Raw genomic sequence first — 9,373 nt, 5'->3', positions numbered from 1 at the left:
AGTGTGCCTGGGTTTTTCAATTTAATTTAATAAATTATCTTGGCTCCAGTAATTATTTATTTGAAATAGGAATGTGCTGAGAGGCCTCGAGTCCTTTTAATGCTACATTAATAATGTAGCCACGGATTACCGATACAATTCTAAAGCGAGTGAAAACACCCCCATCGCTTATTGCGTCCAGGTTTTGAAGCCATCCTCGCCCTGAATGTGCAATTGCTCCGGTTGCAAACACCCCCCCTCGGCAGCAGCGAAAGGTGCAGCAGGAGCATTATCCCATCGATAAAACGAAGGCAACGACCCTGACGGCCCCAAAACAGGCAGCCGAGCGAGCCCAGGGCCCTTCCCGCGCCGGGCAGGGTGCAGGCAGCCCCCCGAGCTGCGCCCTTCCCGGCGCCCGCAGCCCGCCCCAGCGCAGGGGGGCTTACCGAGAAATAACCCGCTGCGCTTGGAAATACGGCGTGCTTCCCTTTGCCAGCGATACATCAACATCTTTCCCCATGCTCTATCAAGCTCTAATTATTTATATCTGGGGGAAAAAACCAAACAAACCAACCACCCACCCACCCGGAAAGCCAGAATGGTTGTCGGCTCGCTCCAGATCCTGCAGAAGCGTTTTCAGCGCAGCTTGGAATCATCGAATCATGGAATCGTTGAGGTTGGCAAAGACCTTTAGGATCATCCAGTCCGACCATTAACCTCACACCACCAAGTCCACCACTAAACCAATCAAGGGCAGAGTAGCAATCTCTAACATCCCACACCAGCTCCCTGCCTGCGTCGACAGCGGCACCCTCGCCCTTCTCCCGCAGAGCCGCACCCGAGCACCGTCGCACGCTGGGACGGGCATTTTCCATCGCGGCTTTCTCCGTAAGGAAGCGGGGCAGCGGCGCAGGCTCCGTTAGCCGAGTTCAGCGGGAAGCCCCAGCTGGCCGTCAGATGAGGTCTTTCCCTGCCTCCTGGTTCCTCTCCGGCTCTTTCCACGCCGCTTTGCCGCCCGAAGCCGCGGGGGGGGAGCGCCCTGGGTGCACCCCACGGGGATGCCATCTCCTCCCTCTGCCCGGGGCGGCTGCAAGCAGCTCCGGCCCCTCTCGCAACGCGCGTACGCAGCCAAGAGCCTCACGTCGCCTTTCAGAGCTGCCGCGGCAGCGGGGAGGACACGGATCGATATACAAAGCCCTCAGACCGTGGGGGAACTGCAGAGGCCCTGATCAGATGGAAAGAGAAAATATTTTCATTTTGACCGCAAGTGGCAAATAGCGCTGGTGTGATTTCCCTTCGATTCCCCTTGCTCGGCGTGCCCCTGGGCTCCCAATCCATCTCATCAACTCTTTTATTTGCTTCTGCGCTTGGAACAAATATTTGATGCGTGTTTATACAACATTTTTTTACGATCCAGTCTGCCACTGGATTTCGAAAGTAAATGAAATACAGCGCGGCGGTCATGTACCAGGGTGAAAGCCATCGAACGCGTATGTAAATCCACCTCCTTGGACGGAAAGCCATGTCAAGTTGGTTAACAACACATTAAAACCCGCTTGCCGCGCAAGGCGAATTTGTTTTCCGGTTCGCTGTTCAGAACAAGAGCCCCTGCAGCTCCCGGCGCCGTCGGGCTGGAGGCTTTGCCAGGCACGAGGCGGCCGAGCTTCCCACGACGGCAGAGCGCAAGCACTTACCCACCCAGACACAACCGCCTTCCCCTGCGCCCCCCGCTCCGTTCACCCGTCCAGACCGCACCATCTGGCTGCAAACCATGGAAATCGGGAAAACCACCAGCTCGCGCCACACCGAAGCAAAGGAAGAGCGAGCTAGACCCTTGCACTTCCCACTTTTGCTTGGCTTCGGAGCAGCCCGCTCCAATTCCCACTTTTCCCAGCAATCACCGTGCCCTTCCCCCCCGCTCCTCAGCACGGCCACTGGCTCCGCCGCAACCGTCCGAACGAGCTGCGGCACATCCGCACGGGCACGACACCGCCCTTATTACGGCAAATGGCAAACCCCCGAGCAAAATCCCCCCGGCCCGTTGAGGCGGAGCTGGACGGCTGCTCGGAGGCGGCAGGGATGCTGCGGGCAGCCCGGCCCCGGGCACCGCTGCCCAGCGGCCGTGGGCGATGAGAGGGTGCAGCTGGACGGGCTCAAGGTCGGCTGCAGACAGCCTGGAATAGAAAACCTTCAGATGTGTCTTTTTTTTTTTTTTTTCTTTGGTCTTTTTTTCCCCCTCCCGCTGCTGTTGACGATACCCTTTTACTGGAATAACTCACTGACGCTGACAGACAAGCTTTTAGGGTAGTGAAATCTCCGTGACACTTTAAGTGCTCTAAATAACAAAACAAGGACGTGCGGAATTACCCCGTGCGTACTCGATAAAACACAACTTGCCAGAAACTCAAGTGCCGCTCCAGCCACCCGGGCCCCGGCGAGGACAGGCCACCCCTACCCATCCCGGGGGCGAGACAGCAGAATAGCGCGGGCAGAGGAAAAAAAAGGAGAGGAAAAGGACACAACACGGGTCGTCGTGGTGAGGAAGAGCACGGCGCGGGGCGCAGCCGAGGCTTCCCGCATGGAGCGACGGGGATGGAGGCTCCTTCTGGCACAAGGGACCCATCGCTTGCGGCGGGCAGGGCTGCCTCTCCCCGCCGCCTCCCGAGTGACGGGCGAGAACCAAATGGCTGCAAATTGCCGGGTGCTGGAGCAACGCTTCATCCGTTGCGCCGAAGGAGCCACGAACAGCGGGCTCGGCGCTACGTGTGGGGCACCGACCGTCAGTCAAGCGCCAAGTGACGCGGGGAGGGAGAGGTGACAGTCAGCGAGAGACCCGCGGGGAAAAGAGAATAAACAGGCGTGATCAGCCAGACGCGATAATGGGTGTGATAGAGCCTAACAGGGAAAATATTTTGGAAAAGAAAACAATTAGCCGGTGAGCCAAGCGGCCCCTCATCATCCCCGCAGCACTCCGCGCCGGGGGAAGGTTACTCTTAAGGGCCAGGAGAAGTAACAAATAATTCCCGTGAAAGCCCTTTTGCTGCCCTAAGACAAAGCTCGCGCCGTTCACCGGGGAAACCCCCTTTCCGGGGAAAACCACGCAGAACCACGCGCCGGGATGGCTCCAGCGGGCCCTGCAGAGCCGGGGTATCCTCGGGGGATGAGGATGCTCTTGACCGGGTCCCTGTGGTACCGCGAACAGCAACCATGGTTAACCGGCCGGCGTCCTGTGGGAGAGGAATTAAACGATGCACATGGAGAAACGCAAGGCTGAGGCGAAGGAGCCGTCTTCCCCGCCGGCGCTGCCCCCCAGCACAGCTTGGGGTGGGACCGGGGACCCCTCCCAGCAGCGGCTGCGCTTTCGGGCGCCCTTTTATTCTCCGTTTTTCTTTTGAAGGATGGTTTGTACTCCTCCCAAAATGCAACTGCAACGCAACGGAGATTGATGCTTCTGAAAGGTGGTCCCCAAACCCTGCGTGTGCCTGAAAGGACACAGTGCAAGGCATTCTGTTCATTTCACAGAGTGTTTGGGTTGCGTTTTATTACACAAGTCGGTTTTATTTGCTTGAGGAAGCAATATCACTGGAAAAACAAACAAACAAAAACCTGCCAGTCCTCCTCCTCAATCCAAAGCAGCCTACCAGCTGCAGATGTTCTCCCCAAAGACGCGAGAGCGGTGCCCAGGCTGAGGACACGAGCCCTGGCTCCTTCCAAGCAGCGCGGGACGCGATCGCTCCCGGGGCCGGCCACAGCGCATCTCGGGGCAAAACCCCACCACGCACGTCCAACAGCGTCGCACGTGCTGGGCTGGATTCCACACCGCCAAGACTCACGCTCTTTTCCTCTCAAGCCAATGTTTGCAGAGCGAACAGACCGACCAGTAGATGTGTGCCAGCAGGAGCAGGGAGGAGATTGTGCCCTGTGCTCGGCGCTGGTGAGCCGCACCTGGAATGCTGTGTCCAGTTTTGGGCCCCTCGGCACAAGAAGGACATTGGGGTGCTGGAGCGTGTCCAGAGAAGGGCAGCGGAGCTGGGGCAGGGTCTGGAGCACAGGGCTGGTGGGGAGCGGCTGAGGGAGCTGGGGGTGTTCAGCCTGGAGAAGAGGAGGCTGAGGGGAGACCTCATCGCTCTCTACAACTCCCTGACAGGAGGGGGCAGGGAGGGGGGTGTTGGTCTCTTCTCCCACGTAGTTAGCGATAGGATGAGAGGAAATGGGCTCAAGCTGCGCCAGGGGAGGTTTAGGTTGGATATTGGGAAAAATTTCTTTACGGAAAGGGTGGTCAAGAATTGGAACAGGCTGCCCAGAGAGGTGGGGGAGTCCCCATCCCTGGAGGTGTTCAAGAAACGGGCAGAGGTGGCACTTGGGGACATGGTTCAGTCTGGTCTGCCCTTGACTGGCTTAGAGTAGACTTGGTAGTGTAGGTTACCGCCTACGTGAATCAGGCTGCACAAAGTACCGCCGTTCTACATCTGCTTTAATACGGTGTAAGGCTTTACCGATATCAAAACACAATATTTCCTCCGTGTAGCCCGAAATAAACGCGCAGCCCGCCTGAAGGCGCAGCCGGAGGAGTTGCTCTGCAACCTCTGCTTCCCCCAGCCGCCGGTCTTCTCCTCCGCCGTGCCAACGTCACGCGCGGCGCTGGAATAAAAGGAAATAACGAGCGCTCCCGACCCAGGCAGGCAAGACCGGAGGGAGGATCGCGCTCTCCAAACTTTGCAGAAGGGAAATGAAGCGTAGAGAGATGAAGTGACCTGCTTAAGGTCGCATGGGGAATTTGTAGCGGAGCCAAGAACCGAGCCGCCGTCTCCAGGGTCCTCATCTACTTCTTCCACCGCAAGATATTCCTTCCTCTTTCCCTCCAGATTGCCAAGTTAAAAATAAAACCGCGTTTCCTTTCCAACGTGGCTTCAGCGCAGAAGTCTGGTCTGCGAACTGCCTGGGCCGTGGCATCGCCGGGACGCTGCCTCTTTCGCTGCAGTGCTCTCGCAATCTGCGTGTTTTAGGGGGTGCGCGAGTCTCTGCACGTATATACATTTGTATGCATATATTAATTAGGCTACGCGGCGCTTTCCTCCCCGAAACTGAAGCGGAACCTCTTCGTAGGCCCCTTTGAGGCGAATCTCTGTCGGTTCAGAGAAACTTTTCACGGCCAGCCAGCGCTCCGCGGCGCCTGTTGGCGTTGTTCCCTTCGGTCGGAATAAAACTCCTTCTGATAACGAGGGAGAAAAAGGCTTTCGGTTCTCGGCGCCGTCGCACACGCGAAGCCTGCCCGCGCTAGGATGCGAGGGAGCCGGCTGCCAGCCTCCGCGCCACTCAGCGGGGAGAGCAAGGTGATGAAGGTGATGAAGGCTTTGATCGCCGGGTTTAATCCGTGCCGTGCGAGCCGGACAGCAGCTCCCTTGGGGGATGGCTTGCGGCGAGTCGCAGCTTCACGCTGACGTCGTTTGCTGGGGAAGCAGCGGGCTGCGACTGCTGCGGGCCCAATTAAGCACTCTCCGACGCGCACGGCGAGGCGCGCGCTGCGAGCGCCGTCGGCTCCCGCGGGCTGCGTGCTCCTGGCGCGCCAGTCCCTTCCGGGCACCCTGGGTTCTGGCTGTGCCCCGCCACGCGCCGCAGCTGCGCCGGCTCTCCTGGACACCGGCTCGTGCGCGGGGCGGGTGCCAAGCCCTGTTTTTGGAGGGGAAGCGGCTGCGTTGATATCCGCAGCAAGCCTCCACCAGCACCCTGAGGGCTGGAGAGCAGCTGGCGGAAGGCTCCCCTGCTTCGCCCGCTGCCGACTCCAGCAGTTCGTATCCGCTCGGCGTCCCCCGAGCTCTCCAACCTGGTGCGTCCTTCTGTTTTCTCTCACCTACTCGCTAACCCCTCTGCGGCAGGAGCTGCCTTTTTTTTTTTTAACCAGGGAGGTGCACAGGCTGTAAGATTTTTACCTGCGAGCCGTATCTGCAAACACCCCCCCGCCTTGTTCCCCACACAAGTTTCGATGCCGGAACCGCTGCTTACGAACACAACCCCAAAACACCCGGCAAAGCCGTTCTCCCGAGCCGCAGGCGCCCCGATGGCATCGCTGCTGTTGCTGCGCTTGGTCTTGTGGTGTCTCCCGAACACAGAGAGCTGCAGAGCGGCGAGCGGAGGGAGAGGGAAGAAAAGCAGCTCTTTTTTGGGGAGCATGGCAACCAAGTCAGGATGGAAACGCTGCTCAGAGCCCACAGGTTTCCCGTGGGCAGTTATTTTAAGGCGGCACAGCCCCTGTGGTCAAAGGGAGGTAATTAAAGGTACACATTACCTTTCCAGGCAAAATCCCCTTGTTTCAAAATGGAACAAGAATCTCTTGCAGGAATGAAGATTGTTTTGTCCCTCGTTTGCAAAACGGAGGAGGAGGGAGAAGCCCTGGCTGCATCCCCGTGCCGTGTAGGTGTCTGCACGAGCCCGGGACTCGCGGCACGTGTCGGCGGCGAAGGCAAGCGTCCCACCTTTTCGATTCCCCTGCGATCGGTGTCAGATGCTTGGCGCTTTCCCTCCTGCCTTCTCCCCCAGCACCTCGGGCCCATATCCAAGGCAGCAGGGCATGTTTGGGATGATATTTTCGGTCTGCGAGCCTCTGCAGAGGATGGGCTGCCCGGGCACCGGAGGCACCCCGGGGCTCCCCGGCACTCCCACTGCTCCCCTGGGAGGTGACAGGCTGGGGAAGGCTTGGCAAGAGAAATGGCCGTGCTCGAGCCATTTGTTTCAGGGACCGTTCATCCCAGAACCTGGTGATTTATCTCCCACGCTTTTTAAAATAAATGCATCATCGCTGACTTCTCAGCTCTATCCTCCAGTACAGCACAGAGGCGGCGTCTGCTGCGTCTTCGCCTTCCTGCTCTCCCCACAGGGAACTGGCCTGGGAACACGAGGACCGCACGTTTTCCCGATAAAAGGGGATTCCCTCTATTTGCAGAGGTGCAGCTCTCCCCGAAGCAGACACGGGAAAGGTTTGGCGTTGCTTGCTGGGTTCCTTCTCTCTGCTCGCTGCGGAGCACCTTAACCAGCCAGGTACCCCCAGCACCTCTCCATGCATGCCCTTCCATCGCCAAAGCCGCCTGCATGCCCCAGAAGCGGGGCATCGACGGCATCCCACGGGAATTTAAACACCCAGATACCATTCCCAGGCGGAAGGTACCTGCTGAGAAGCCAAGCTGTGCAGCCGTGCCCTCCGAAGAGACGCGCTTCACGTATAATCCTATTTGTACCTCACGCTCGCGAGAACCTGCCCGATCAAATATCAGAGGCAGCTTTTAAAAGGTCCCAGTAAGTTTTTAGTCATGGATAATATGAGTAGATAAACCAGGGCTAATCAAATCACCCCCTTCAGAACAAAAGGTTATCGGTAAAAAAGATGAAGGGGAATGTATTCCCGTCACGAGCGGCTTCGCAGACCTGGCCGGGAGCGCCGTGCGCGTTTGACGGAGGCACGAGGCGTGCGTCGGCGGAGGAAGGATGCTGCGCTGCTCTGCCCTGCCCTGCCCGATGGCAACGATGGCCCCCGACGCTTCGCGCGGCTCTGTTACCCATCGGCAAAGCAGGGCCGGCCGGGGGGGGCTCGACCCCGCGTGGGACCCCAGCACAGCGACGCAAACGCAGCTGAAACGTTCCACGTCGGCGCGGGCTCTTCCACCCGCTCGCTGCGGCAACAGCGGAGCTGGAGCCAGCGGAAGAGCTTTCAGATAAGCTCGGACGAGGCCCTTCTAGAAAAATCAGCTCTCTCTAATGGACCCGCTTTAATTTCAGGCAGCAAAAATGCAAACAATATGTTTTGGGACAATTATTTCCCTTTCCGGAGGGGCAAAGTCACTTGGCCTGGGGTCTTCGTCGTGTCCTCTGCTGTGTGCTCTAATTGCCCCGAGATGCTCTACCTGGAGAGAGCCTTAATACATAATTATATACCATTAGCGATGAGAATAACATGACAACTGCTTTGGATAATCACGCAGAGCACAATTTCTGCCAGTCTCCTAGATACCACAGACACATAAGTAGTGGTCTCATTTTGTACGAGAGAGTATTTTGGAAGAATTATTTAAAGCCGGTAATAAAAACTGCAGACACACAGTCCCAGGTTCGCAGGGCTCAGATGAAAACCAAAGGGAAAATTCACCGCGAAGGCCAATCAACAGGTAGGATTTTTAAATTTTTTTTTTTTCTTTTTTAAAAAACCTAACTAAAAGCAGAGTTAACGTAGCAAAAAGTAAGCCAGGCTTCAGCAAATTTGCTCGTGTTCTCTCCGCCCGAAGATCGCGTGGATATCTTGGTGTTGATTTAAAGACTTCAAGAAGCTGCGCTGCCATCCCTAGGTAAACTGTTCTCGTGTTTTATGACCCTGCTGCTAAGAATTTGTCCCATATTTCTCGCCTGAATTTGTCTGACTTCCGTTTCTAACCGCTGGGTACAACGCTGCCTTTCCCTATTCCGCTCAAGAGCCGCCTGCCGTCAGAAACCTCCCGCTCCTCCGGGGATCCGCGGGGAAGGCCAGCGCTCCCTGAGCCCATCCTCACAGCACACCTCGCCCGTTTTCTTCCCTTTTCCCAGCCATTTTCCAACACAGAGACTCAGACGAGCCCAGACCTTTCCAGAGCTGTTTTCCCCTGCAATCTGGAAACCACCCTTACAATTTCACTGTGCAAACCCCACTTAATCGCAGCGGGGGGACGTGCCAAGATCTTTCTCCCAAAGCCGTGGCTCTGCCTGAAAATGTCTTTCTTGGCAAAGCACCACGGCGGCTCCCGGACCCTCGCCTTCATCCTCCTGACAACGTCACTGGGTTTTAATCCCCCGTGATGGCAAGAGCAGCGGCACGCGTGATGCCACGTTTAAAGACCGCCAGCAGGATGGCCCCCCCCGTTCACCGTGGGTGCAATGCTGCTGACTGCTGCGGGACCTTGTGGTCCTCGCCGGGCGACACGCCTCGGCGCCGGCACTTCCCTCTGCAAGAACAACAGGGCACGGCGGCGGTGCCGGCGTGCCCCCCGTAGCCCGCGCTTTTAACACCCTGAGCAGCACGGTCCAGCCTGCCCCACCTGCGCTTCGGGACTGCGCCCGCGCCGTCGCACTCCTCCAGCTCTTTCCCTGCGGAGCGTTTTTCAACCTGAAGGATGGCACTGTCAACCCGTCCCTGGTGAATAAAGAAAAGCAAACAGAAACCTTGGGAGGTGCTCGAGTCCCAAGGACGAGGCTGGCTGCTGCCAAGGTCACAGGCGCGATGATATTCATCTTCATTCCTCACCATCACCATACAGTCCTAGCCTGAGAGAACCGAGCCGCTTCCGGGCTGCGCGTTGTTAAAGGATGAGGGAGCACAGGGTGGTTCAAGAGGAGATTGCTTCCTAAGACAATGGCTGAGCTGATAATGCCAGCT

Source organism: Pelecanus crispus, chromosome 19 (assembly GCF_030463565.1).
Source record: "Pelecanus crispus isolate bPelCri1 chromosome 19, bPelCri1.pri, whole genome shotgun sequence".
NCBI lineage: Eukaryota > Metazoa > Chordata > Aves > Pelecaniformes > Pelecanidae > Pelecanus > Pelecanus crispus.
Note: the sequence above shows the minus strand (reverse complement) of the source record.